The 26,261-nt window shown below is 38.4% G+C and overlaps 1 protein-coding gene and 1 non-coding gene across 8 annotated transcripts in view; both read right to left on the bottom strand.

The window, feature by feature from the left end:
• Positions 1 to 26,261, bottom strand: part of GRIK2 (glutamate ionotropic receptor kainate type subunit 2) — a 1,183,164-nt gene that overhangs the window by 1,095,069 nt on the left and 61,834 nt on the right. For all 7 annotated transcript variants that reach the window (XM_034962599.3, XM_063605422.1, XM_063605420.1 and 4 more), the window contains one exon: positions 6,854 to 6,919. The gene's annotated coding sequence lies outside the window, so the exon portion shown is untranslated. The remainder of the gene's footprint in view (positions 1 to 6,853; positions 6,920 to 26,261) is intronic.
• On the bottom strand, positions 12,340 to 12,443 carry LOC112440288 (small nucleolar RNA U13). The gene has a single exon (XR_003028463.1). It is a non-coding gene; the product is annotated as a small nucleolar RNA U13 (small nucleolar RNA).

The following is a 26,261-nucleotide window of genomic DNA, read 5'->3' as shown; positions in this document are numbered from 1 at the left end:
AATATTGTTGCCTGATCCTTCCTCTGGAAGCTTCGTTCCAGAGGGGCACCCACCTGTTTGAGGTGTCTATTGGCCCCTACTGGGAGGTGTCTCCCAGTTAGGCTACACAGGGGTCAGGGACCCACTTGAGGAGGCAGTCTGTCCATTCTCAGAGCACAAATGTCGTGCTGGGAGAACAACTGCTCTCTTCAGAGCTGTCAGCCAGGGACGTTTAAGTCTGAAGAAGTTATCTGCTGCCTTTTGTTTAGCTATGCCCTGCTCACAGATGTGGAGTCCTGAGGCAGCAGGCCTTGTTGAGCTGCGGTGGGCTCCGCCCAGTTTGAGCTTCCCCAGCTGCTTGTTTACCTACTTAAGCCTCAGCAATGGTGGATGCCCTTCCCCCAGCCAGGCTGCCGCCTAGCGGTTCAATCTCAGACTGCTGTGCTAGCAGTGAGCAAGGCTCCATGGGCGTGGGACTCACCAAGCCCAGCAAGGGAGAGAATCTCCTTGTCTGCTGGTTGCTAAGACCTTAGGAAAAGTGCAGTATTTGGGCAGAAGTGTCCCCTTGTTCCAGGTAGTCTGTCACGGCTTCCCTTGGCTAGGAAAGGGAAATCCCCCGACCCCTTGTGCTTCCCAGGTGAGGCAATGCCCCACCCTGCTTCAGCTCGCCTTCCGTGGGCTGCACCCACTGTCCAACCAGTCCCAATGACAGGAACCAGGTACCTCAGTTGGAAATGCAGAAATCACCTGTCTTCTGCATTAATCATGCTGGGAGCTGCAAACTGGAGTTGTTCCTATTCGGCCATCTTACCACACCTCTCCCGGATTCATTAATTTTTTTAAGGGTTTTACGTGTCTCTACCTCCTTCAATTCAGCCCTGATCTTGGTTATTTCTTGTCTTCTGCTGGCTTTGGGGTTTGTTTGCTCTTGGTTCTCTAGCTCTTTTAGTTGAGATATTAGGTTGTAAACTTGAGATTTTTCTAGCTTTTTGATACGGGCATTCAGTGCTATAAATTGCCCTCGTAACACTGCTTTCGCCACGTCCCAGAGATTGAGGTACATTGTCTCTTTGTTCTCATAATTTTCAGAGAACTTCTTGATTTCTGCCTTATTTACCCAAGATTTATTCAGGAGCAGGTTGTCCAATTTCCATGTAGTTGTGTGGTTTTGAGCGAATTTCTTAATCTAGAGTTCTAATTTGATTGCACTGTGGTCTGAAAGCCTGTTTATTATTATTTCAGTTTTTATGCATTTCCTGAGGAGTGTTTTACTTCCAATTAGGTGATCAATTTTAGAGTAAGTGCCATGTGGTGATGAGAGGAATGTACATTCTGTTGTTTTTGGGTGGAGAGTTCTGTAGATATCTAGCAGGTCCTCTTGATCCAAAGCTGGGTTTGGCTCCTGCAAATCTTTTGTAGTTTTCTATCTCGATGATCTGCCTAATATTGTCAGTGGGGAGTTAAAGTCTCGCACTATTATTGTGTTAGAGTCTAAGTCTCTTCAAAGGTCTCAAAGAACTTGCTTTATGAATCTGGGTGTTTTGGTATTGGACACGTATATATTGAAGAAAGTTACCTCTTCTTGCTGAATTGAACCCTTTACCATTATGTAATGCCCTTTGTCTTTTTTTATCTTTGTTGATGTGAAGTCTGTTTTGTCTGAAACTAAGGTTGTAACCCCGCTTTTTTCTGTTTTCCATGAAATACTAATCCACTTTTTACATTGTCTAATTTATTAACTTTTTCTTAACAATTGATATCAAGAAGTATAATTGTTGCATTTCTTGTGCTTTGGACTTCTTTAAAAAAGAGATGATTAATATTTTTTCTATATTTTCCATTTATTAAATGCAAAAGTAAAACCTCCATATTTAATAATCAATGTTCTCTGGCCTTTCTTAGTTAATGACATAAACCTCACACTTTATGAAAATTAAATACTCTCCTTATTTTCATTCAATGATAAATCTCATTGACAGCTGGAATCATAATCTAATGGATATACATACTTCCTTTGACCACCTGAACTGTCTTTAGGCTCAGGTAAGAGGGAACACGGACCTGAGCTCTGCACTTTTTAGAGCCAGTTTCTAAGGCCTGCAAAAGCCTCTGCCTCAGTTCAGTTCTCCTGAGGGTAGATTGTACTGCAGGTGTGCATTTCATAGGTCTGAGAGGTGACTGGTTGTAGGAGATGTGGAAAGAGTTTGGACAGGTGGACCAAGTTGAGCATATATGTGGACGTAAGTCCCTCACAGAGCCAGCAGTAGAAAGAAAAATGGGTAAGCCACCTCATTTGAGCATAGAACCTCATGGAGTCTGAGATCCCTAACTTTAAATCTGGCCTTTCTAATAATTATGAAGGTCAATTTGTAAAAGAAATAGGATAAAACATATTTTATTCAACAATCTGTTGGTTTGATTTGTAACTTTAAATATTTAGACATCTGGGCCTCCATTTTACTCGTCCCCTGTTCCTATGATGTAAGGAGTAGACAGGACAGCCACCATCCTCCATGTCATGTGCCAGACATGAGGCTAAGGGGACACATGGAAAGGTGATCAGTGAAAATGTATGTAAGTCACTTTAAAAATAAATTGATTAGGAAATTAATTAACAGATATTCTCTACTTTGTTTTTACATTCCTTCTGTTAAATTTTTAAGTCCATCTTCAAAACAGAGCTAAACAGTACTTGCTAGTCAATTTCCCTGTTAGTCAATGCCTGTTCTAGGAATAGTGGGCCCCAAACCCCCTTCTGAATGGACAGGGGGCTGTGTTATCCCTCCCCTTGGCCTAGTTTACTAGATGATTGTGGGTAACTTGTCTGAGCTGGACAAATTATGATTTGTCGCAAAATCAGTTATAAGGATACAAGAATTCTAGCTTATCTCTGATGGGCAGTTCACTTAAGGGATACAGTGCCAAGGTGAGGTAGCTAAGTCAGGCTCATGAGCAAATGGAACAGAGGAAGGGTATCTGGAAAAACAGAGAATCATAAAGCAGACTTACACAAAAAGATGCTTAGCAGAGAGTCCTTACAGCCCACAATAAAGAGGGAAAAAGAGGGAGAGAAGCTGCCTTGATTTCTGCTGCTTTCCAAATCCTGCTTCCAGACCTAGTGAATGGCAGCTGTATTTTCTCCTTTGAATTCTAAAAGGATTCCCTTGTATATTTATAACTTAGGCATTTTACTTATGCTAACTTAAGTAGTACTTAAGAATAGTCATCTTTCAATAAAGAGCAAATAGGTTTTTGCCATGTCAAATTCTGTAATTCTATGATGACATTTTGCATACAACTCATATGCAGAAATAAAGTTAAACCAAACTTTTACCTTCATGAGAATCCTATAATGTAGGTACTATTATTATCACTGTTGTACAAATGAGAAAGCTGAGGCACCAGAGAAGTTAAGTAACTTGCCCAGTGTCATCCAATTAATGTTTAATGTCATTCAGTTAGGATTCAAACACAGCTCCAAAGATCTCTGCACGGCTCCAAAGATCCCTACTCCTAAGAAAGATAATTTACAGCACATCAATCATTTTTCTATGATTCAAAATCATCATATTTTAGAGAAAGCTTATGATAACTCATAATTTATTTAGAAGTTACATTAAGCAGAGTAAATAAAACAATACAGCCATTAGAAGGAACTTGAGAAAACCATAAGCATTTCGAATTATGAGCTTAATATGCAGATTTAAAATAACAAAACCTTTAACCTTCTTTTACAGAATGCCTCATTGACCATCCTTTCTCGGAGGAGTTATAAAGAAGATTGATATATTATAAAATCATTATGAAAATTAGGAGATTTATTTTAATTTTCCAATGGATAAGCAAACATGAACTAGACAGTAATGAGACCAAATATTTATTAAGCACTCAAGAGACTCTGAGTAACAGTTCTTGCACAGCTGAGAATCTTTTTGCAATTTAAAATAATTTCATATATAGTCTTCATTCCTCTGTAATATATATTTAGTTAAAACATAAGAAGCTAAGACTATTATGTGATTAAATTAAAATTTTAATGGTTTTTTAAACTAAAATTAATATCATTTTAAGATAAAACCAAATATAATACCTAAAATTAAGCTTTAAAATTTTAATGACCAACAACATAGCAATAATTAGCAGTTCTGTGTTTTGGACCATTAAGAATTAGACAATAATAGTCTGCCATTTCTACTCTGAACCTAACTCTGTGAGGCACAGCAGAAAACAAGAGAAAAACATCTGTCACAAAGAGTGTACAACCTGGCTTGAAAAACAAAAGGTACTCACATGAAACAAGTGCAGGGTAAAAATAAGACTATTCTTTGTTATTTATTTGTGCCTTAAATCTATTAAAAATTAGCTGAGTCAACTTTAAATGGCAGCATATAATCTAGTTGTATATTATATGGTATAAAATATAAGTCCAACAGAGAAAATAGATAATGAGGATTAAGAGTCAAAGAAGGTGTCTTGTAGCAAGAAAATAAATATTTACCTTATCTTTACAAGATGAGTATTTCAATAAACAGAAAGAAGAGAAAGGTCAACATTTAATTATAGAGAAGCATCATAGACATCAGTTTGGAGACAGGCAGTATTATGTTGTGATTGTTCTCCCAACATCCATTCCTGGCACCATTAGCTCCATGGGTAGGAGCTAATGATCCCAGTTCTAGGAATGAGTCCTACACTGGCCCCAGGCAATTGGTAATTCCATTCTTCATCCCACAGTCACTGGACCAGATTTTCTAGGCCTAAGCCAATTAGCACACTGTGTCAACTCATCTGAGTGGTTCAAAAGGAAGACTTTTGATCCTGATGTGGGAAGGAAGGCTTTCTGTCACATTGATCATAGATGAAGCAGTATGTGGCCCTACTAGGAACAAGCAACCATTCTATGACATGACAGGATAGAAGGCAGAACAAACAAACATTTTTTTAAAAAAGCTTGAGTTGCTGGTTATTATAATTATTCTCAAGTATTGAAACACAAAAAGTGTGATTCTTCATAATCATGGCAAATAGAGATGCTTTCTACCAAAGAAGTATTGTCAGCATATGGTACCACTGATTTGTGATTCTGTTTACAGTCCCTAAAATGTGGCATCTATAAAGAGGAATTTTGCTTTCCAGTTGCATAATACTCTTGTTGATAACATATATCAACAATGAAGAAAATACAGAGAGGGATTTGCAAAACGCTTCTATTGTGTATAATATGTACAACCTATTGACTTCAATGATCATCACTTCATTAAAAGTGTAGCAAGTTTTTATCTCTATCTCAAAGATATTTTGAGAGTCAGAGATTACAAAAGTGGTATGTTATGATAATATCCAATGATATTTCAGGAAGAATATAAGCATAATTGCACTAAAATGAAAATCACTACTAAGCCAGTAAATGACCAAATTTATACTCTTTTTCAAAAAATAAGTTTTACTAATGTGTTTTAGTTTCTAAAACATCCAGAATACTACTCATAATGCTGCTTTAATCAATCAGAGTTTCTCTGAATCATTTTCTTTCCTAACACAGTCAGAACATTTGGAATGGCACAGCGTAGACAAAATCAAAATAAAAGAGTAAGTTTATATAACTCCTATTTCAAATAAGTACAATGTAAATAATCCATATTCTTTTGATTTAAAGTCAGTTACAGTATTAATTCACCTAGCTAAATTTCTTATTTTTCCTTTGAAATCTAAATAGTCCCTTTACTACTTGCAGTCAGTAGTATCTAACTGAAATTTAGGTCACCCTACAGCCCTCTTTTTTTCCCCTATTCTAGTTTCCAAATCTCTAAGTTTCATCATTTTAATTTCAGTCAGCACAATATATACATGCACAAAATCAATACTCAATTTGATAGATACAGGACAAATTTTAACCAACTTTCAATCAAACCTTTTCCCAAATGTTATCTTTCTTTTAAATACCCTCTAATGCTCAATGTTTTAAAGTTCTTTTCATTTTGCTCCCAAGACCTCTCTTCACATTGTCAACAATAGCTTGCACATTTTTTCTTATTTTTCATTTGGAAATTTTGGGCATTGAATAAGCCACAGCAATTGATTCTTTTTTCACCTAAATTACAACTTGAAACTTTTTTTTTTTAATGTGTAGAAATAACGTCTTACCACTACAAACAATGCTACTTAACCCTCACATGCCAACAGCTCTGGTTTATTCAACTTTCATAATATACTTGCTTTTTGAATAAATTTTAAAGAGAAATTTTAAAAATTCAATAATAATTTTTTTTCAATCTCTAAAATCAGTAGTTTTTCTAAACTTCTGAAGTAATCTCCTCAACATATTAAATCTAAACATTATAAGAAATGGTAATCTTATTTTTTCTAAAGATGTTTACAGAGATTTTTGCTAAACTTCCAAAAATGTCACCCAACAACTTGTTAATATAGCAAAACCAACTTTATTTGGAATTTCTGCACTAAAGGAGAACACCATCTTGAGAAAGTTTTAGCAGTATCTCAAAAGAAGGCTATCAGCACTGAGATTGTTATAAGATGGTGAGGTCTGAACCCAGGTGATTTAAGGTAGGTCTTTCAAGACAGGGAACTGATTAGGATTGGATAAAAGTTTTTGGTATATTCATTTAGGATTAGTAGACATAGCACAGTGAGGGTCTTGAAGCAAATCTTAAAAAATAAGCCCTTGTTTGATAAGTGAGCAGTTCTCCCAGGTCACCAGATGCCCAGGTCACCAGATTATGTCCAATAAATTGGTCTGTGGGAAAGTTCTGAAACAAACAGTGAATTTATATATTGGTTTATAGTTTTATCTCTCCCAGACAAAATTTTCCTGGAACAAACAACTAGGTCAGGTCGACATAGTCTAAAATCTTACCAAATTCCTGTTGATGCAAATGGTCTTGTTTCTCAATTCTCCAGCATGGTCATTCTTCAGCCTGATCTGGAAAACAGATGGTTATCACATGGGGGAGATGATTACATAGATGTTTGTACAGTCATCATTACATATCTGAATTCTGTTGGTGGTCATTTCAACCACTGCATACACCAGGTTTCCTTGTTCTTTTTGTTGGATTATCATTTGATGGAACAGTGGTTATGAAAAGCATTTAAGATGCTAGAGATTACACATTTGAACATTGTAGTACCACTGTGAAATACCAAGAATACTATGAACAGATTCTGTAATCTACACATAAGCCAAGAGCCAAGGGTGGCCAAACTAAACTAAATCCAGAAAACAGACTGCATCCACCAAAAAGCCTATAGACTAAATATGGGCATTTTAGTCAAATTACCTAATTTTATAATGTTCTTATTGGTTTCCTGGACCTTCTTATCAATATTAAAATTATCAGAAATATCTATGGGGGTAAAAAGAATATTCTTTTTCCTAAAATGGTACACATAATACCTCTACAGTCCATTTATGTCTATGGACTCTATTTTTGAACAGAGAAGGTGTTCTATTGATTTCTATGAACTTACTGACATTGTCTAACTCTCCTTTCAATATCTGAACCATAACATGTTAATATTTTCCCCATCATCCATGCCTCTAATAAAAAGTGATACAAAGAGGCTTGAAAGCAGAAGAAAACCATCTATAATTTCCCTGTGTAGTTACGGTTTCATATCTTAGTAAAGACATAGTTATTTTCTTCTTTGAAACAAACTGTGTAGTTACCTTTTTCTGAGAAGGAAAAATAGCAATCAAAATGTAGCCAGAGTGATAGCAAAGACTACCTGAGTAGCCTGACACAAGCATTAATTTACAAAGATAAGTTCCTGTCTAAGTTACTGATAATATTCAAAAGGCTTTTGTGCCACAGATTCAATACCTGTGGTAGGGGGCTTCCCAAATAACAAGCTCTTGGCCAAAATACCCCTTCATTGACGCTAAATTGTATTGTATGGTTTTGACACTCTTTAGAGATAATTAGGTGCCAGATAGGAGAACATGCAGTAAGGATGTCATGAAATAGATGAAATGTTATATTTTATAAAGAATCCAAAGATTTACCTACATAGGAAACCTTGTTGGTAAAGTCTGTAAACATGAGAGACAGGTATTAAATGCATTCCACATTTTCCCTTTCTGAGTCTAGCTCATTTCTGAGTCTAATTAATCTGAGATGTATATCTGAACTACAGTCCAAAATTAGTAAAGAAATAGCCAGTCTCATAGTATGACCTTTTAAAAGTCCATGTGGTAAGAGGCAATGACTGCTGGGAGGTGTTAACTTCATTGTCTTAAGGGCCAGAGTGAATAACCTTGGGCAAGGGAGACAAAAAATGTGAGATGATTTTGCAAGTTTGAGTTTTAAAATATGATTAGCCCTACCTAATTTACCTAAGGTTTGAGAGTGATAGGCACAATGAAGTTTCTGAGTAAGTACAAAGCTTTACAAAATCTTCTAACAGTCCTAGTAAGATGAGTGTTGTATCACTGGAGGGATTGGAATTCCAGGTTGAGAACACAACAATGTGTTTGATACTCTCAGAACCACAGCTCTCTAGCAAGTAAATACTTCAGCTCACTCTAAGCATTAGCAAATACTGATCAGGACATATTCAAAACCCATAGAAGAAAGTAGGTTATACAGACTCTTTGAAGACGTTGACACGAAGTTCTTGTCCGAATTGGTATGGGTTCTTGTCCATATCATACATTTATAGACATCTACCAGAGACACCCTCAGCAATCCTAGTAAAAATTTCTTCACTTACATTGACTGACTATAGTGATCAATTTGTCCCTGTTGTAGTAAATGATTTCATGTAAAATTTTTGGCAAGGTTTCAGTTGAGGTCCTCTGGTATCATCAAGTATCTACTCTAAAGTGTCAGAGAATATCCTCTTGAAATTTACAACCAGATTTTTTCCAGTAACTCTTTTCAGTTTCTGGGGTCAATCACTGGCATTCTACAATAGCTTATTTCAACCTTTCAAAAGAATTGGCTTCAAGGATTATCATGGTGCCCAGAATCTTAGTGAGGGCTATCTGCCTGCCATACTGATTATGTAGGCATTTCCTTTAACTCCATGCTATATGTTTTTGCATAGCTTCAACTTTTATGATAGCCAACTGTCAGGAAGTTCTAGAATATTTAAAATTTATTTAATCTGTTAACCATTTCTATCTGGGGTCTTAGCTCATGCTATCATGACAAAATACCACAGACCGAGTGGATTAAACAATAGAAATTTATTTTCTCACAGTTCTGGAGCCTGGAAATCCAAAATCAGGCTGCCAGCATAGGCAGGTTCTGGTGAGAGCTCTTTTCTTGGCATGTCGATGGAGCCATATTTCTGTGTGCTCACATGGCCTTCCTCAGTAGAGAAGAGAAAGCGAGGTCTCTGGTGCCTCTTTTTATAAGGGCATGAATCCCATCAAAAAGTCTCCACCCTCATGATCTCATCTAAACTTACTTTCCTCCCAAAGGCTCTACCTCCAAAAACCATCATATTAGGCGTTAGAACTTCAATATTTGAATTTTGGAGGGACACAATTCCATAGCAATGGTTAATTGCTAAGATTAAAAACATTTATTAATATGTTGCACCCATTAGGATAGCTGTTGTCAAAAGTATGGAAAATAACAAGTGTTGGTGGGGTTGTAGAGAAATTAGAACCCCTATGCATTGCTGGTGGGAATGTAAATGGTGCTGTCACTCTGGAAAATTGTTTGGCTGTTCCTCAAAAAGTTAAGCATAGAATTACCATATAACCCAGAAATTCCACTCCAAGGTATATACTCCAAAGAATTGAAAGTAGGGACTCAAACAGATATTTGTACACCAATGTTCATGGCCGGATTATTCCCAATAGCCAAAAGGTGGAAACGACCCAAGTGTCCATCAACAGGGGAATGGATAAACAAAATGTTGTATAGACATATAATGAAATACTAATCAGACATAAAAAAAGAATGAAATTCTGATACATGTGACCTTGAAAACATTATGCTTAGCGAGATAAGCCAAACACAAAAGAACAAATGCCATGTAATTCCTCTTATATGAGTTACTTAGAATAAGGAAATTGATAGCTATAGAAAGTAGAATACAGGTTACAAGAGCTGGGAGCAGTGGGGAACAGTTAGTGGGTACAGAGTTCCTGTTTGGGATGATGACAAAGTTCTAGAAATAGATAGTGGTAATTGTTGCACAACATTGTGTATGTACTTAATGCCACGGTTATATATACAGATATAGAGTAATATATAGAGACAGACACTACAATTTTTAAAATGTTGTTTCCAAAGCATTCCAAAATTGTAGACTTATCCAGTGGCTTACCTGCTCTGAGGGTATAAATCAACCTTGTCTTTGGCTATTGTCAAGCTCTGGCAAGTGCAAAAAATTCTACCATCAAGGCTAAATTTACTTCTGATTAGGTATATTTTAGGAGTGAATTGATATTTGTCATGGAATACACTGCCTGATATTTTCCAGTTTCAGAGGTAAGAGATGACCCATCAACAAACATTACTGAATCAGAATATTCTAGGGCAATTTATAATAAACCTGTTCAAACATAGTCAGTTATTGAACAGAAGCTAAACAATTGTGGGATTACCTTTCTTTGGGTAATGAAAGAGGTTAGTAGGATTTAAAATATTACAAAAATGGACAGAATTGGTGAAGGAGAAAGTAATAAAATTTCAGGAGTTAAGCCTGCTTGCTGAGAAATGGAATGTATTTTCAGTAAGTAACACAGATTACACACCGCAAAAAAAAAACATCAAGCTTAAGAAAGATCCTAAAACTCAGTCAGTGAAGCCTCCACTTGTTTGGCTGCTGCTGCTGCTTACACAAGATTATGGATCTAGGGAAAGGCTGAAATAAGTAATTTGTCTGTGATGATTCCCATGGCTTTGGATCAGAACACTAAGGGATTTCCCAGAGCATTCATACACAAATAGGTAGAGAGTTTATAATTAGAAAGGCCCATAGTCTGAGGCTTTTGAAGATGTAATTTTATGTCACAAAATGCCTGTTAATATATAGATTCCCAGAAAACAGTTTCAGCTACCAAGGACTAAATAAGTCACATAAAGATGAGATGATTTTTTAAAAGCTAGGAATCCATTGCTTGCAGGTGCCAATGAAAACCAGAAAACCTTTTAATTATTTCTTAGAAATCAGTCTAGGAAAATTTTGAGTGGCTTGTAACCTATCAATGGTGAAGAATGTACTCCCCTTAGGAATAAATTATGTCTCAGATAATACACTGTGTTTTGACAAAATTGTAATTTTGGGGGGCAGGAAATGATATAACCATTCTGAGCTAGAACATTAAGTAAATCAAAATCAGCCTTCAAGCTCAACTTGTCTTTAGAACATAGCAAAAGTTAATCAACATACTAAGAAAAATTTGCAGTACTGAAGTTCCTTGTTAAGCACCTGTGAAAAATGGAAGGGTGACCCCATAAACCTTCAACTGCCCAGGTAAATATTTTAACTTTCCTAGGAGAAAACAAACAAATAAACAGGTATTGACTATTTTTAATCTAAAGGGACACTAAAAAAAGCAGAACAAAGTTTATAATGATGGCATTGAAGATTAAATAGTATTGGGATTTGGTACCACAGGAAAGCAGAGATTGACTTTTATTTGGGCTTAAGGTCCTGAAAAATCTATATCCTCACCCATTCATTTTCTTGGCTAAATGAATTGGAGTGGTACAAAGACCAGTATAATGTATGACTAATATTCTTTGCCTACTTGGCTTTTAGCTATTGACTTGAGAACTTTCGTAGCTTCTGGTTTTGGAGGATATTATAAAAGCCTTGGATCAATCTGAACCTTAACTAGTTCATCCCCAACAATTCTGCAAATATCAGTAGAATTTTTGCCCATAAAGAATCTAGCATGAAGATCTTCAACCTGGGCTTCATGTAGATACAAAAATACTGGAAAGTTAAAGTTTAGTTTAGCTAAAAATCTATAATCTGATTATCAACAGGGGAATTCTAAAAGACTTGAAGAAAAAGATAATTGGGAGAGTTTTGTTTGTTTGTTTTACTTTCTACTAATTTTGCTGTGAAACTAAAACTGCTCTAAAAGGGAGAATTTTTAATTTAGCAATTCCACAGCTTTTGTAAATCATTCTGGTTTCCTGTGCAATTCAGAGGCTTCTTAAGTAGTAATTCTTATGGCCCATTTAGTCCTTTTTTAATCCAATTTTTGTATATAAGATTACTGTTAACATATAAACCAATTGATATTGATCCAGAAACCTGGGTTTTATGTTTTTAAAGCTATTCTAAATGCTTTTGTAAATTTCTATCTCATCTACAGGTATGAAAGTCTTTGACAATGACTTTCATCTAATACTAGTCTTTTTTTTTCCATATCAGACTGGTATTGTGTTGATGTCCTAACAATGTTTGAGGGAGGCTCAGCTCACATATGAGCATTAAATCCTAACCATGATGCTTATAAATTACAAAAGGATCTAACGCTAGTCTTTTTATGAGTCTTAGGGCTTAAAGTCAACCAGAAAAGATTTGCCTTTTCTAAAGGGAATTTAACTTTCAGAGATGGGTCAGCTTTGGGGGTTTCTGGACACCCAAAAGATAAGAAAACCAGATCAGAAAGAGGAGTAGTGGTAGAGTATAATGGAAAAGCAAAAGATGAAGCAAGACAGTAAGACAAAAGCCATTAAGTTCTGATTGGGACTATCTAAAAGAAAGAAATTTCAAGTTTTTCACATTTATTAGCCAAAGAAACTTTTAAGGAAGCAATTTTGGAATCAGAGTTTCTTTTGGGAGTTTCATTATAACAATAAAATCAATGTCCGCCATTGGATGTTTGGGATTTTTTTCCCTTTCTGTTCCAAAGTGCTTCTCAAATAAACAATTTTGTTCATATCGAAAGTTTCTCAAAGTGACTATGATCTAAATTATTCAAGGTGAAATCAGGTCATTTAGAAAGATATTTACAGAAATTGATGTGTAAAAATATGTAAGAATTAGGAGAATTGACCAGAATGAGGCACAGACTTAGTTTAAAATGAGATAAACTCATGAGAATTCTAGCATCAACCCATCAACAGTATTGTTAATGCACCTTTTGTCTTGGGCCCTCAAATGGTTGGCCTTTACCCTTCTACATCACACAACCTCTCCCTTAGAATCAGTCAACTATACAGACTTCAAAGTCTGTGTAGATGGAAACTTTGGATGAGAGATATCTTCCAGAATCAAGTTCTCATGGGAAGCAAACAAGACAAAACTAAGGAAAATTCTCATTAGACACTAATTGATACTAATGTAAGGCAAAATTTCTCCAAAAGAAACTGATTTAAGTGAAAACTTTCTGCAGTCCTCAGTCCCTGGGTCTGTTCTGAGAAACAGACTTATTCGGGCTTATGCTTATTCACTTTCTTCTTACAGAGTCACACACAGACACAAACACACACACACACACACAGAGCAAGGACAAAGATAAAGAGTAGAGTTATGAATAACAAAGCTGATTTTTCAACAAAGATAACAGCTTTCAAATCTGATCAGAAAATAATGAAAGCATTATTATACAATCTCCTCCAAAATTGTATTTCCTGGAAGAGAATATAAACTTAGCATTTTATGACAAAAGGAAAAAAAAACAGATCAAAATCTTCCTCTCCCCCATCACAGTCAGCAAGACTACTAGGCAGGAAGGTGAAAGAATCTCAGTGGAAGTACTGTTTCTGACTAAAAAATCTCAACCACAGTAGTGAGGTGAGAACTCAACTGAATGTCAGTGGAACCTCCAGATCTGCTCTCTCTAATATGAGAGACCTTAGGTGTGTATGTATACTTCAATTTAAATTTAAAGCTGTTAAAATTAAATAAAATTAAAACTGAGGTCCTTAGTTGACTAGTCATATTTTAAGTGCACATGTGACTAATGACTACCATATTGGATGTTTCTATGATTGCATAAAGTTCTATTAGACATTACTGTTTCTGATTGTTGAACCCACCAATATCTCACCAAGCAACTTGGTAATCAAATAAATTTATTTGAACTCACTATAACAGGGAAAGCATCCCTTTGAAAGGATCTTAGCAGTGTCTCAGAAAAGAGAAATCAAAATTGTTTCTGGGATTAGGTGTTTAGGGCAAGATTTTTGAGGCAGGAAATTGGTTCAAAATGAACATAGTTTGTGATAGAATAGTTTCAATTCGGTAGACAGCAATGTGAGGGGTTTTGTTTTGTTTCATTTTGTTTTGAGAAGGAGTCTCGCTCTGTTGCCCAGGCAGGAATGCAATGGCAAGATCTCAGCTCACTGCAACCTTCGCCTCCCGGGTTCAAGCGATTTTCCTACCTCACCCTTCCTAGTAGCTGGGATTACAGGTGCCTGCCACCACACCTGGTTAATTTTTGTTTTTTGTTTGTTTGTTTTTTGAGAAGGAGTCTTGCTCTGTCACCAAGCTGGAGTCCAATGGCGTGATCTCGGCTTACTTCAACCTCCGCCTCCCAGGTTCAAGCTATTCTCCTGCCTCAGCCTCCCAAGTAGCTGGGACTACAGGCGCGTGCCACCACACTCAGCTAATTTTTGTATTTTTAGTAGAGACAGGGTTTCACCATGTTGGCCAGGATGGTCTCGATCTCTTGACCTCGTGAACCACCCGCCTCGGCCTCCCAAAGTGCTGGGATTACAGGCGTGAGTCACCGCACCCAGCCTAATTTTTGTATTTTTAGTAGAGACCAGGTTTCACCATGTTGGCCAAACTGGTCTTGAATTCCTAACCTCAAGTGATCTGCCCACCTGGGCCACCCAAAGTGCTGGGATTACAGGCATGAGCCACTGTACCTGGCCAATGTGAGCATTTTTAAATGAACTTTGATAAGTAAGCTCTTATTTAACAAACTGTTTCTTCCCAGGTAAGCAGACTATTGTTTCTGATAAAACTGACCTACAGGAATATCCTGAAATAAACACTGACATTATTTCTGGTTTGCAGTCTTATTTTTAGCAAGCAAAATAAACTGAATCAAGATTAATTAATTCATGTTCACGGCACTCTCATATTATTTAAACACAAAGATAACATGTTCAAAAGTATGTTAAAATAGGAAATTTTTCCCTTCTGTAAAAACAAAATAAAAACATTAAAACTGCACCCCAAAACATTTTCACATTTTAATTTGTAAAATTAATTAATAAAATAGTATCATGAAAGCATCAAGAGAAGAAAAAAATCTATAATAAAATCTAAAATACTAACAATAAGAATATTTAAGCCTCTTATGAGAGTATAGAGTTTGGACTTTCTGCAGACTCTAATTCTAATGGGTCACAACTAAGAAAGATCCATATAAACTAAAATTGTGCATTTAAGGGAATTCCAACCAACTCGATCCACTTTTTATAATTTAGGCAAACTAAATGAAAGCTTCCCCAGACTAGCAGTTATTTAACAACATGATTTTAAGAGAGATATTTCTAACTCAGAGTGCAATCTGCAAGCAAAAGTCAGCTGGAAAGGATTTTTAAAACAGCATCCTCTAAGATCAGATCTCCACAGATCAATAAATAATCTGAATAAGAGATAGAAAAATATTTTTAAATAATAATTAAATGACAATATTGAGAAAACTGGAAAAGATGAAAGTAAAAAGAGGGAAGTAAATCTTACCCCAGAATAGACCTTACAGGTATATGAAGATGTTACCTCTTATCAAGGAGAATCTTTTGTCATTTTACTTATTGAGGTGTTGTAGAATGAAGACGCAAAACAGAAAAATTTAAGAAAATTTTAAGTGTGGCACACAAAAGATCAGATATGATGGAGCACTGCACAAAATGGTGAAGACCAATGGACTAGATGAATGAGGAGTAATAACAGATATAATATAATGTATTAAGATTCTCCAAAGAAACAGGATCGATAGGATATACATAGAACATGAGGGGATTTATTATAGGTATTGACTCACATGATTCTGGAGGCTAAGTCTCATGATCTGTCTACAGGCTGGAGACCCAGGAAAGCCAGTGGTATAATTCACTTTAAAGGCCAAAGAACCAGGAGCACTGCTGTCTAACAGCATCAAAGGGAGGAGATGCATATCCCAAAAAGAGAGAATAAATTCAGTTTCTCCACCTTTTTGTCCTATCCAGGGCTTCAACAGATTTGGTGAGGGAGGATCTTCTTTACTCAGTTTACCAATTCAAGCGCTAATATCTTCAGCAAACACCCTCACAGACACACCCAGAAATAAGGTGTTTTGGTTTTTTTGTTTGTTTGTTTGTTTTGAGACACAGACTTGCTCTGTTGCCCAGGCTAGGGTTCAGTGGCACAATCTCGGCTCACTGCAACCTCTGCCACCTAGGTTCAAGCAATTCTCGTGCCTCAGCCACCGAGTAGCTGGGATTACAGGCATGCACCATGACGCCTGGCTAATTTTTGTATTTTTAGTAGAGACAGGGTTTCGTCATGTTGGCCAGGCTGGTCTCAAACTCCTGGTCTCAAGTGATCTGCCCACCTTGGCCTCCCAAAGTGCTGGGACTACAGGCATGAGCCACCACGTGCAACCAGAAATAAGGTTTTACCAGCTATGTGGGCAGCCCTTAATCAAGTCAAGTTGACACATAAAATTAAACATCACATATACCTTGAAAATAAATATTTTGTTTTACAGTCATATGATGTTCTTAAGAGAAGTTTTGCATCTAGTATGAGAAGAAAAGTGGACAGAGGAATTTCCTTTGGCTGGGGATATAACTGTATTTAGAGAGAAGCTGGTTTAAAAAAATATTATATAGAAAGAAAAACCAGATATGATTTTGAGCCTTGTCCTAGCTTCAGAGGAGGTGGTCAATATAGTTACAGTTACATAAGGATGAAGTGCTGTAAACCAATATGCACAGCCTAAGGTATGTAAATAAATATTCAAATTTGGCTTGTGTCAAGTCTTTCTCTGCAATATCCAGAGATCCAAACTAGTAGTTTTAGAGTGGATCTCAGTGATATTAGCAACTATTAAGTAAGAGTGAAAAGATAAACTGAAGAACTATTCAAATCATTATTTGAATAATATAACTCATTCAATACTATTCAATGGACAGAAGCAATACATTATTGAAATATTACAGAAAAAATTGATCAGTGAAACAAGTGATAAACTTGAGGAATACACATAGAATAATGAAGAAAATGAATATGAATGTGATTTATGAAAGAGATAACATGGTACAAATTTAGAATTAATGGAATCAAAAATAAAACTGAACAATGATACCTATAAATGTTTTTTAAAGAACTGCCGGGCCTGACTCGCAGACCCTGGTTGAGTGATGGATGAAAAAATGTATGCAGATACAGGATTTTTTGCCTGGCCGCGTAGCTAGGGGACAGGGCCACTCACAGACTTCCAAGAGGATGCCATAAAGAGTCACAGTGGCTGCAGCCTCGACAAGCCGGCACTGCGGGCATTTATGCAGTACAGATTTAATGACAAAGGCCTTGAGTTAACACACTTGTGGGTAATTAACATGGTCACCGCCCCCCCCCCCCCCCGCCACCTTCCAGAGAGAGCAGTCCTGCACATGGATGATTAAAGGCCAGGTTCTGAGGCCCAAGTAAACTAACTTACCTAGATCAATTTCCTTACACTTCCTTATTATCTACTCTGACAGAATTCAGTTGCCTTCAGCCAAATCCTTACCCAAAGCTTTTGCAAAACCTCCCAGGCTTCCAAGAAGGTTTGCGTCTTTTCCTTATAATTTTTATAACTTTTCCCACACAACCCTGACTGAACTCCTACATCTCCCCCTTTTCTGTCTTTTGCATCAGGTTTAGTTGATTGAAGAGAGCAAATGTGTGAAACAACAGGTTTGTCAGGTGCAGCGGTTGTAACTCGTACTGCAACTTTGCATGCCAGAATTAGCAAATAACATAAGACAAACGTGAGTATAATTAGCAACATTCTTCTCCAATCAAGGAGTGATCCCCCCACAGGAATGGGGTCTATCCAGGAGAGATGATCTCACACACCCTTCCATATGCCTGTTTGTTGGGCATGTAGATCTATGGCGTTTAGGGATGCTAGAATGTTAGTTTTAAGTTACTTTACATCTGCTGTTAAATTATCATGAAAGGTTCCCCAGAGGTATTGTTTCACCTCATCCCAACTATGTATTGATTGATTCCAAAGTAGAGAGGTGACACAGATGTGCTTAAGCTCCCGGTCACAGTTCAATTGCTGTTGGAAGGCCAGTGCATCTCGTTGCTCCCCCACATATTCCAAGGCAGCCTTGAGGGCTTGCAGACATGTGAGAATCTTTTGATCTATACCCCGCTGTAAGAGAAGTTCATTAGACACATTTCTGACCAAATTATCTACAAAAGTAGCTGTTTGTACTGATTCAGTAATAGATGCTACAATAACACTGGCAGTTGCTAGGATGACTATGGCTGAGACTATAAAGGCTATAAGTGTAACTATGAATCTTTTGTGTCTGACCTGGGACAAGGCACATTCTAAGGTGGCAAGGGCAGAGGAACCTTGCTAATCGCGTGTTAAATTGACTGGTAGGAAAGCCTCAGATTGTCTCCTCAATACCATGACACTAGTAATATTTAAATTAGATATATTATAATTAGTGATACAAGAGGCGTACCAAGCCTGTCCCTGAACTTGGGTCACAAACATGGAGTTTTGGGGTGTAATGGAAATATTGGTCCCCACAAGGAAAACGTATGGATGGGTGGTGCAAATCAGGCACTGATAAGTGTAATTATGAAAAAAGGTCATAGTGTAATTGTGACTGGAATTATGATATGTCCCATCCCAGGTGTTAAGGGGGGGTGCTAAGAAGTCCCAGGTGCCATAAAATGTCTTGGGGTGGCATGGACTCTACTTGGGGTCTGGGATATCCCATCCCCCTATCGGCCCAAATTATAGGGGAATGGAACATGGATACGAAACTGTCATTGATGCCATAATAGATGCGGACATAAGTGCGATCGCCCTGCAAATGGCTGTGGGGGCTCCAGTCTAAGACGTTATAATTGCCTAGCTGGAGGCTATGGGCATGCACCCTGTGAGATACCTCCCAGCTAAAGTGGAATCCATTGCTTTCCCGGCTTTGTTCTTTAGCACAGGAAGGAATGTTTGCGAAAGTAGCATTGACTGCATTGCCCAGTTTGAGGACTCCTGCAACTAAGACTGTTAAAGCACTTCCTTTGCCATGATGTAGCCATAATTATGTTTGGGCAGGTACATAGTAACAGTTAGAATTTTTATAACTTACACACAGTGGGAGGATAGTGGAGTGATATGTAGTGTTACTGACACCTTAGTCCAATGTATGCCATTAAATCCAACTGGGGGTAAATCTATCCCTCCCAGCCAAGCAGTTACATTATTAGAGGCTGGGAAGGGGGTGTCTGCCCAGGTGACGGGGCGGAAGAAAGGCGGATCTAAGAGATGAGCCCAATAGAGTGTAGCAGGTACAGGTTGCAGACAAAGCAAGGGGTCCTAGCCATACCATGGTATGGTTTGATGCATCATGCTGGAATCCAAAGAGGATCTGAGGGGGTGCGAACACAAGCATATCCTCTTCCCCACGTTAACAATTTATTTGGACCACACCATACATTACTGTTTGCATCTTTCCATAAAACTGCAGGTTTTATGTTTGAGAGGTTTTAGCAAAGTGCTTTCCTACAGCTGATTTAAATTTATCATCTAAATTTTAAAAATTAAGGGTAAATAAGGCTTGTGCTAATAGTGTTGCAGGGTCCTTACTCACATTACCACTTTTTTGTTTTCTGAGCATATTTTTAAGGGTGGGTTGGGTACGTTCTACTATGGCATGTCCTTGGGGGTTATACGAGATGCCTGTGGAATGTTGGATGTTCCACGTGTGACAAAGTTGTTGAACCTGTGAGCTGGCATAAGCCGGACCATTATCAGTTTTAATTTTTGTGGGCCGCCCCATAAATGCAAAAGTTAAAAGATGTCTAATGACATATCAGGTGAGCACTAATTAAGTGGGAATTGGTATCAATGGATACATGTACATATCTAAGTTTTCCAAATTCAGGGACATGTGTAACATCTGTTTGCCATAACTGATTAGGTTCTAGTCCCCTAGGATTAACACCTGTTGAAGGAGGGGATGTGCCTGTGAGCTGGCAATCTGGGCACTGCAGGATAATTTGTTTAGCTAGTCTCTGGGTAAGTTGAAATTGTTTAGATAAGTTTCTCCAGTTTTGGTGGAAAAAATGATGCAATTAGGTGGCTTGGTCAAGCTGTGATGTCATAACCTGTAGGTCTGCTTGATCATTACCATAAGCCAATGGGCCAGGCAGTGAGCTGTGGGCCCAAATATGTGTAATAAAAATAGGATGTGTACGTTGATCTAGCAATTGCTAAAGTTGAAGAAAAAGTGCACACAGGGTGAGATCCAGAGTGGACTTAATGAAGGCTGTCTCAAGGTTCTGTAATAAACAGAGTAAGCAGAGTCACTAACAATATTGATGGGCTGAGTGGAAAAAGTTTCCAAGGCCAATATTAAGGCTCCAACCTCAGCTCTCTGAGTGCTAGTAAATCCAGAATGAGTGAGGGAATTATGCAATCTCTACCAGACAGCTGCTTTTCTGTGTATACCAGAGCCATCAGTAAACAGCGTTAAAGCTTTAGGTATGGGGGAGTGAAGTATTTTTGTAGGCAAAACCACAGAAGTATGAGATAAGAACTGAGGTAGTTTATCAACAGGAAGGGCATGCTCTATATGGCTTGTGTAATCAGAGAGTACTATTTGCAGGCTTAAAGGGCAATACTGCTTCGAATTGCTTTATACTCAAAGGAATTCTGATGACATCAGGGTCATAACCTAGCAACTGATTGCATCGCCTGTGGCCTGAATAGATGACTTTACTAACCAGCTGGACATAGGGAGAGAGTGTTTTAGTCCTGGTATGTGAGCAAAAATCCCATTCTAGGAAGCATAGCCCTGCGGCCATCTGTCCTATTAACCCTGTAGGGGAATGTTTAGTGGGAAAAACAAACAACTGAACTGAATGTCGTTGATCTATGCAATCTAGTTGCCTCTGAGAAATAGCTTGCTCTACTTCCTCAATTTCCCTTTGTGCTACAAGAGTTAAATACCTAGGAGAGTCTAGGGCAGCATTGCCTTTTAAGATAGAAAACAGGTTCTGTAACTTATCAGTAGTTATACCCAAGGTGGGGTGAAGCCGGTTAATATCACCTAGTAATTTCTGATAATCATTTGAGGTGTGTGAGTTGCTAGTATTTAATTTAACTTTTGAGGTCTTACCGACCGGGAAGTTAGTATGTACCCAAGACATTTCCAAGGAGAGAACATTTGTACTTTTTCAGGTACTATGATTAAACCTCTTAAATGTGTATTCTTTACAACAGAGTCATATAAACTTAAAAGTACTGGCTCCATTGGGGCTGCTAGTAAAATATCATCTGTGAAATGAATAATCTTACAATTAGGAAATTCTTTTCTACTGGGGAATAAAGCCTGATTTACATGATATTGACACATGGTAGGACTGTTTAGCATCCCTTGAGAAAGGACTTTCCAATGAAATCGGTAAGCTGGCCTTTCATTATTAATAGCTGGTATTGTAAATGCAAATTTTTCTCTGTCTTGTTCTGCAAGGGGAATAGTATAAAAGCAGTCTTTTAAGTCAATAATGATTATAGGTCAATTTTGAGGAATTACCATGGGGGAAGGGAGCCTCTGTTGAAGGGGCCTCATAGGTTGCAAATTAGCATTAATAGCACATAAGTCATGCAAAAGTCTCCATTTACCAGACTTTTGGGGAATGACGAAAATGGGCAAATTCCAAGGGCTGTTTGATGGTTCTATATGGCTGGCTTTTAATTGCTCCTCAACTAATTTATGGGCTCTTTGTAATTTAGCTCCCTTTAAAGACCACGGTTCTACCCAAATTGGATCTTGAGAGAGCCATGTCAGGGGTAGGGGAGGGATAATAACAGTGGCCATTATTAGAAAGGGGTCTGCAGAGTGACCCCCTATTGGGCTAATAGGTCCTGTCCCCAAAGATTAACAGGGATGGGCATGATTAGAGGTTGTGTAACTGTTTTTCTCCTCTCCAAATCGCAACATGTTAGGGGGCACGTGTTCTGCTTGGCTGTGTGCACTTCCCCAGTGCTAACAATTTTTTGTTTCTGAGTGACCCAAGGCCAAGCTTCTGGCCAGTTTTGATCACTAATAATCAAAATATCTGCTCCTGTGTCCAATAACCAGTAAAATTCTTATTTCCAATTTTTAAGGTGATCATGATCAGTGATTAATTGATTCCAATATATTCCTGCGGCTCCTGTGCTTCCAAAACTTCCCTTTCCCCATTCCCTTCCATGGGCATTGGAGACCCAGTATGGTAAAAGTAGTAACTGAGCTATCTTTGATCCGGGGGAAGAATATGCAGACCTTTACATTCCATCACAACTAATATTTCACTTTGATAATCACTATCAATTACCCCAGTGAACACATTAATTCCTTTACTGGATAGGCTTGATCACCCTAGGACTAATCCCATTGTTCCTGGAGGCAGTGGGCTCCAGATACCAGTTGCAGCCCTTTTAGGGTCTTCTCCTTCTCTTAGCACTAAATCATTGGGGCAAAGTAAGTCCAGTCCTGTGCTGCCAGTGGTGGCTGCTCTGAGAGAAGGACTGTGGGCTTTCCATCTGACCGAGGAAAGCTACTGGCATTGCCCCAGTTTGAAGCAGGGCCTGGGGCCGGCCCCCTCATGAAGTTTCCCACCTGGTTACTTATCGGGTTGCTGTTTTTATTAAATTTGGACCTGCATTGATTTGCCCAATGTTTCCCCTTTTTACATTGGGGGCATATAGAAGGGGGTTCTTTCCCTGAGTTACCTTGGTCTCTATTATTGGTGTATTCCCTCTTCATATGACCTGGCTCTCTGCATAGGAAACAATTTGGGTTTCTCTCCCTTTTCACTTTAGGAGGTCTTAATGCCATAGCCAATATTTTGGCTTTGTGTGTTTCAGTCCTCACCAGTTGACATGCTCATATAAGTTCCCCAACTGTGGCTGTCTTTCCTCTGATTGCCTGCATTACTTGCTGGCAGTCAACATTAGCATTTTCATAAGCCAATTGCAACAATAAGATATCAGCAGCCTTGGCATGACTAATTTGTCTCTTAATTGCCTGGGTTAACCGATTGATAAATTCAACAAATGGCTCTGGGGCCCTTGTCAAACATTTATAAACTGCTGAACTCCGCTTCTGGGAATTCAGTCCAAAGCCGTGAGACAGCACAAAGACACTTGTGCATAGGCCTGGGAATGAAAATTTAGTTGCTGTTGTACATCAGCATGGGGACCCCTCCCCTGGAGCATAGCAGCTGTTATGTCTTGCCCGGCCACTTGATTCTGGTTGGCTTCTTGTTCACACAACTCATCATATTCTGCCCTCCAAAGGAGGTATTGGCTGGGCTCCAAAGTTGTTTTAGCTAGCACTGACCAGTCCCATGGGGTCATATGGAAGTTGTCTGCCATGGCGTAATCATTCCTTTCATAAATGGGCTAGCAGCTCTGTTTTCTGTAATGCTCTTTCTTAGCTCTTTATAAGCGCTAAAAGAAATAGGTTCGGCCAGGTGCGGCGGCTCATGCCTGTAATCCCAGCACTTTGGGAGGCCGAGGCAGTCAGATCACGAGGTCAGGAGATCGAGACCATCCTGGCTAACACAGTGAAACCCTGTCTCTACTGAAAATACAAAAAAATTAGCCGGGCATGGTGGCGGGTGCCTGTAGTCCCAGCTACTCGGGAGGCTGAGGCAGGAGAATGGCGTGAACCCAGGAGGCGGAGCTTGCAGTGAGCCAAGATCACGCCACCGCACTCCAGCCTGGGCAACAGAGCGAGACTCCATCTCAAAAAAAGAAATGGGTTCATGTACCTGATTGCCTTGTCAATCTTGCATTACTGGGCAGGCTAAGAGCTCCCCTTCTAATGCCACTTGCCTAAGACAGGGTCCCATAGCTGCAGCATATCTCTTGTCTTTTTTCTAACTTATTGGAGGAGGGGGCTCTGGCAAAACCTCCATTTTCTCTTTGGTACTTTTGCCCAGAAACAGCAGGGCTGAGGGAGAAGGAGGAGGTGGTAAGGTAGCTGATGGTTCCTCCTCCCTTCCCTTTTTAGGCTCTTGTGTGTAGAGTGGGACCAGATCCACCCTAACTAAAGCCCATAACATTAGAGATGCTACTGGGACCTGTTGCCCTTGTGCATGATGTTGTTTAAGATTTCTCCCCACTTGTTTCCAGAGCTCTAGGTCTAGCGTACCTTCTTCCAGGAACCATTAGTTATGGGAAACAAGATTGCATTAGGTCCCTTAGTTGAGCCTGCAAAACCGAGGCTCCACTAGCTTTAAGCTGCTGTTTCAATACTTTTATATACTGTTGCTGTTGAACTGATAACTGTTGTCCCATGATGAAACCCTAGCCTGAACAATTCCCTTGAACTTGGAAATCCTGAGTAAGTACCAATGGCTTACTGATTTACTGATTGCACAGTCTCTTCTTCATTTTTGAGGGTTCCGTTGTGATCCGTTGCAGCGTTCCTCACACGGGGCACCACCTGCTAGGTCTGACCCAGTGGTCAAGTGACAGATGAAAAAACGTATGCAGACACAGGTTTTTTGCCTGGCCATGCAGCTAGGGAACTGGGCTGCTCACAGACATCGAGGAGGATGCCATAAAGAGTCACAATGGCTGCAGCCTCAACAAGCCAGCCCTGCGGGCATTTATTCAGTACAGATTTAATGACAAAAGCCTTGAGTCAACACACTTGTGGGTAATTAACATGGTCACACCACCCCCCACCCACACCCAGAGAGCAGCCCTGCATGCAGGTGATTAAAGGCCCTGTTCCAAGGCCTAAGTAAACTAACTTATCTAGATCAATTCCCTTATGCTTCCTTGTTACCTACTCTGAGAGAATTCAGCTGCCTTCAGCCAAATCCTTTCCCAAAGCTTTTGCAAAACCTCCCAGCATTCCAAGAGGTTTGTGTCTTTTCCTTAAAATTTTTATAATTTTTCCCACCAAGCTGACCAAACTCCTACAAAGAACCTGAAACCTGGAAGGTCTTAGGATGTCTTCAAGTAAAAATAAAAAGCACACTGTCATTTGAAGACACAGCCTAAAGAATTCAGAATCATGAAGGTTAGGATACTGCCAGATTTCTCAATTATAATAAAGCAAATTATAGGCTATGGAGTTGTATTTTCAGAATTATCAAGCCAGTGTTCTCATCCTGACCATGTTTGTAAATGTTCTTAAAAATCTGTATGCAAAATGCATTATGCATTGCATTTGTACCTTTTCTAGTAAAGAGTCCATAACTTTCATCACATAAAACTACACGACCATTACCCTTTTCTTGTTTATTTTGAGGAGCACCCATTTTGTATCTTTCTGGTGAAAATATCAAAGTGCCCTGTCTTTGATGAGCACCTAACCTGCCAAGAGATGAGCACGTAACCCAACATAAATGAATAGGTTTTTCTCTCCTTACCTCTCCTTCCCTCTCTCTCCCTGTCTCCCTCCCTATCTTCTCTCTTTCTCTTTCTATCTTTCCTCCTTCTCTTCCTCTTTCTCTCTCTCTCTTTCTCATTCTCTCTCTCCCTGGCTCCTTTTAATTTTAACTAAAGTTATGCAAATGCAGCAAATATAGTATAATAGTAGCCTCTGCAAAAGGTGCTATTAAAAGAATAAAAAGAAAAGCCACAAACTGGGAAAACACTTGCAAATCACATATTTGATAAAGGACTTATATTCAGTATATATAAATAACTCTTAAAATGTAATAATAAAGAAAAGCAGTCCAATTTTTAAGAAACAGGCAAAACATATAAAACTATAACCAAAGAAATGCAGATTACAATTACAATAAAATAATATTTTCACCATCAAATGACAAATTCTTTGTTCCGTGTTTCCAAGGACATGTGAGGACATGCACTCATACTTTCTTGTAGGAATATAAACTGGTAAAACTTCTAGAAGAAAAATCTCACATGATTCATCCTAGAGTTTTAAACATGTTCATACTTTTTTGGCTCATTTAGTTTCCTTTTGTGTAGCTAAAATAAGGAAATAATTAAATATGTGGTCAAATATCTGTATTTAAAAATATTCTTTATAGGTTTTTTATGATAGCAGAGAATGGAAATAACTAAAGGCACAATAATAGGAAAATTATTGTATAAAATTATAAAATGTAGTACACAGACACATTACACAGCAGCCACC

The sequence above is a fragment of the Pan paniscus genome, chromosome 5 (genome assembly GCF_029289425.2).
Source record: "Pan paniscus chromosome 5, NHGRI_mPanPan1-v2.0_pri, whole genome shotgun sequence".
Lineage (NCBI taxonomy): Eukaryota > Metazoa > Chordata > Mammalia > Primates > Hominidae > Pan > Pan paniscus.
The sequence above is the reverse complement of the archived record's forward strand: the minus strand, read 5'-3'. Positions and strand labels throughout refer to the sequence as shown.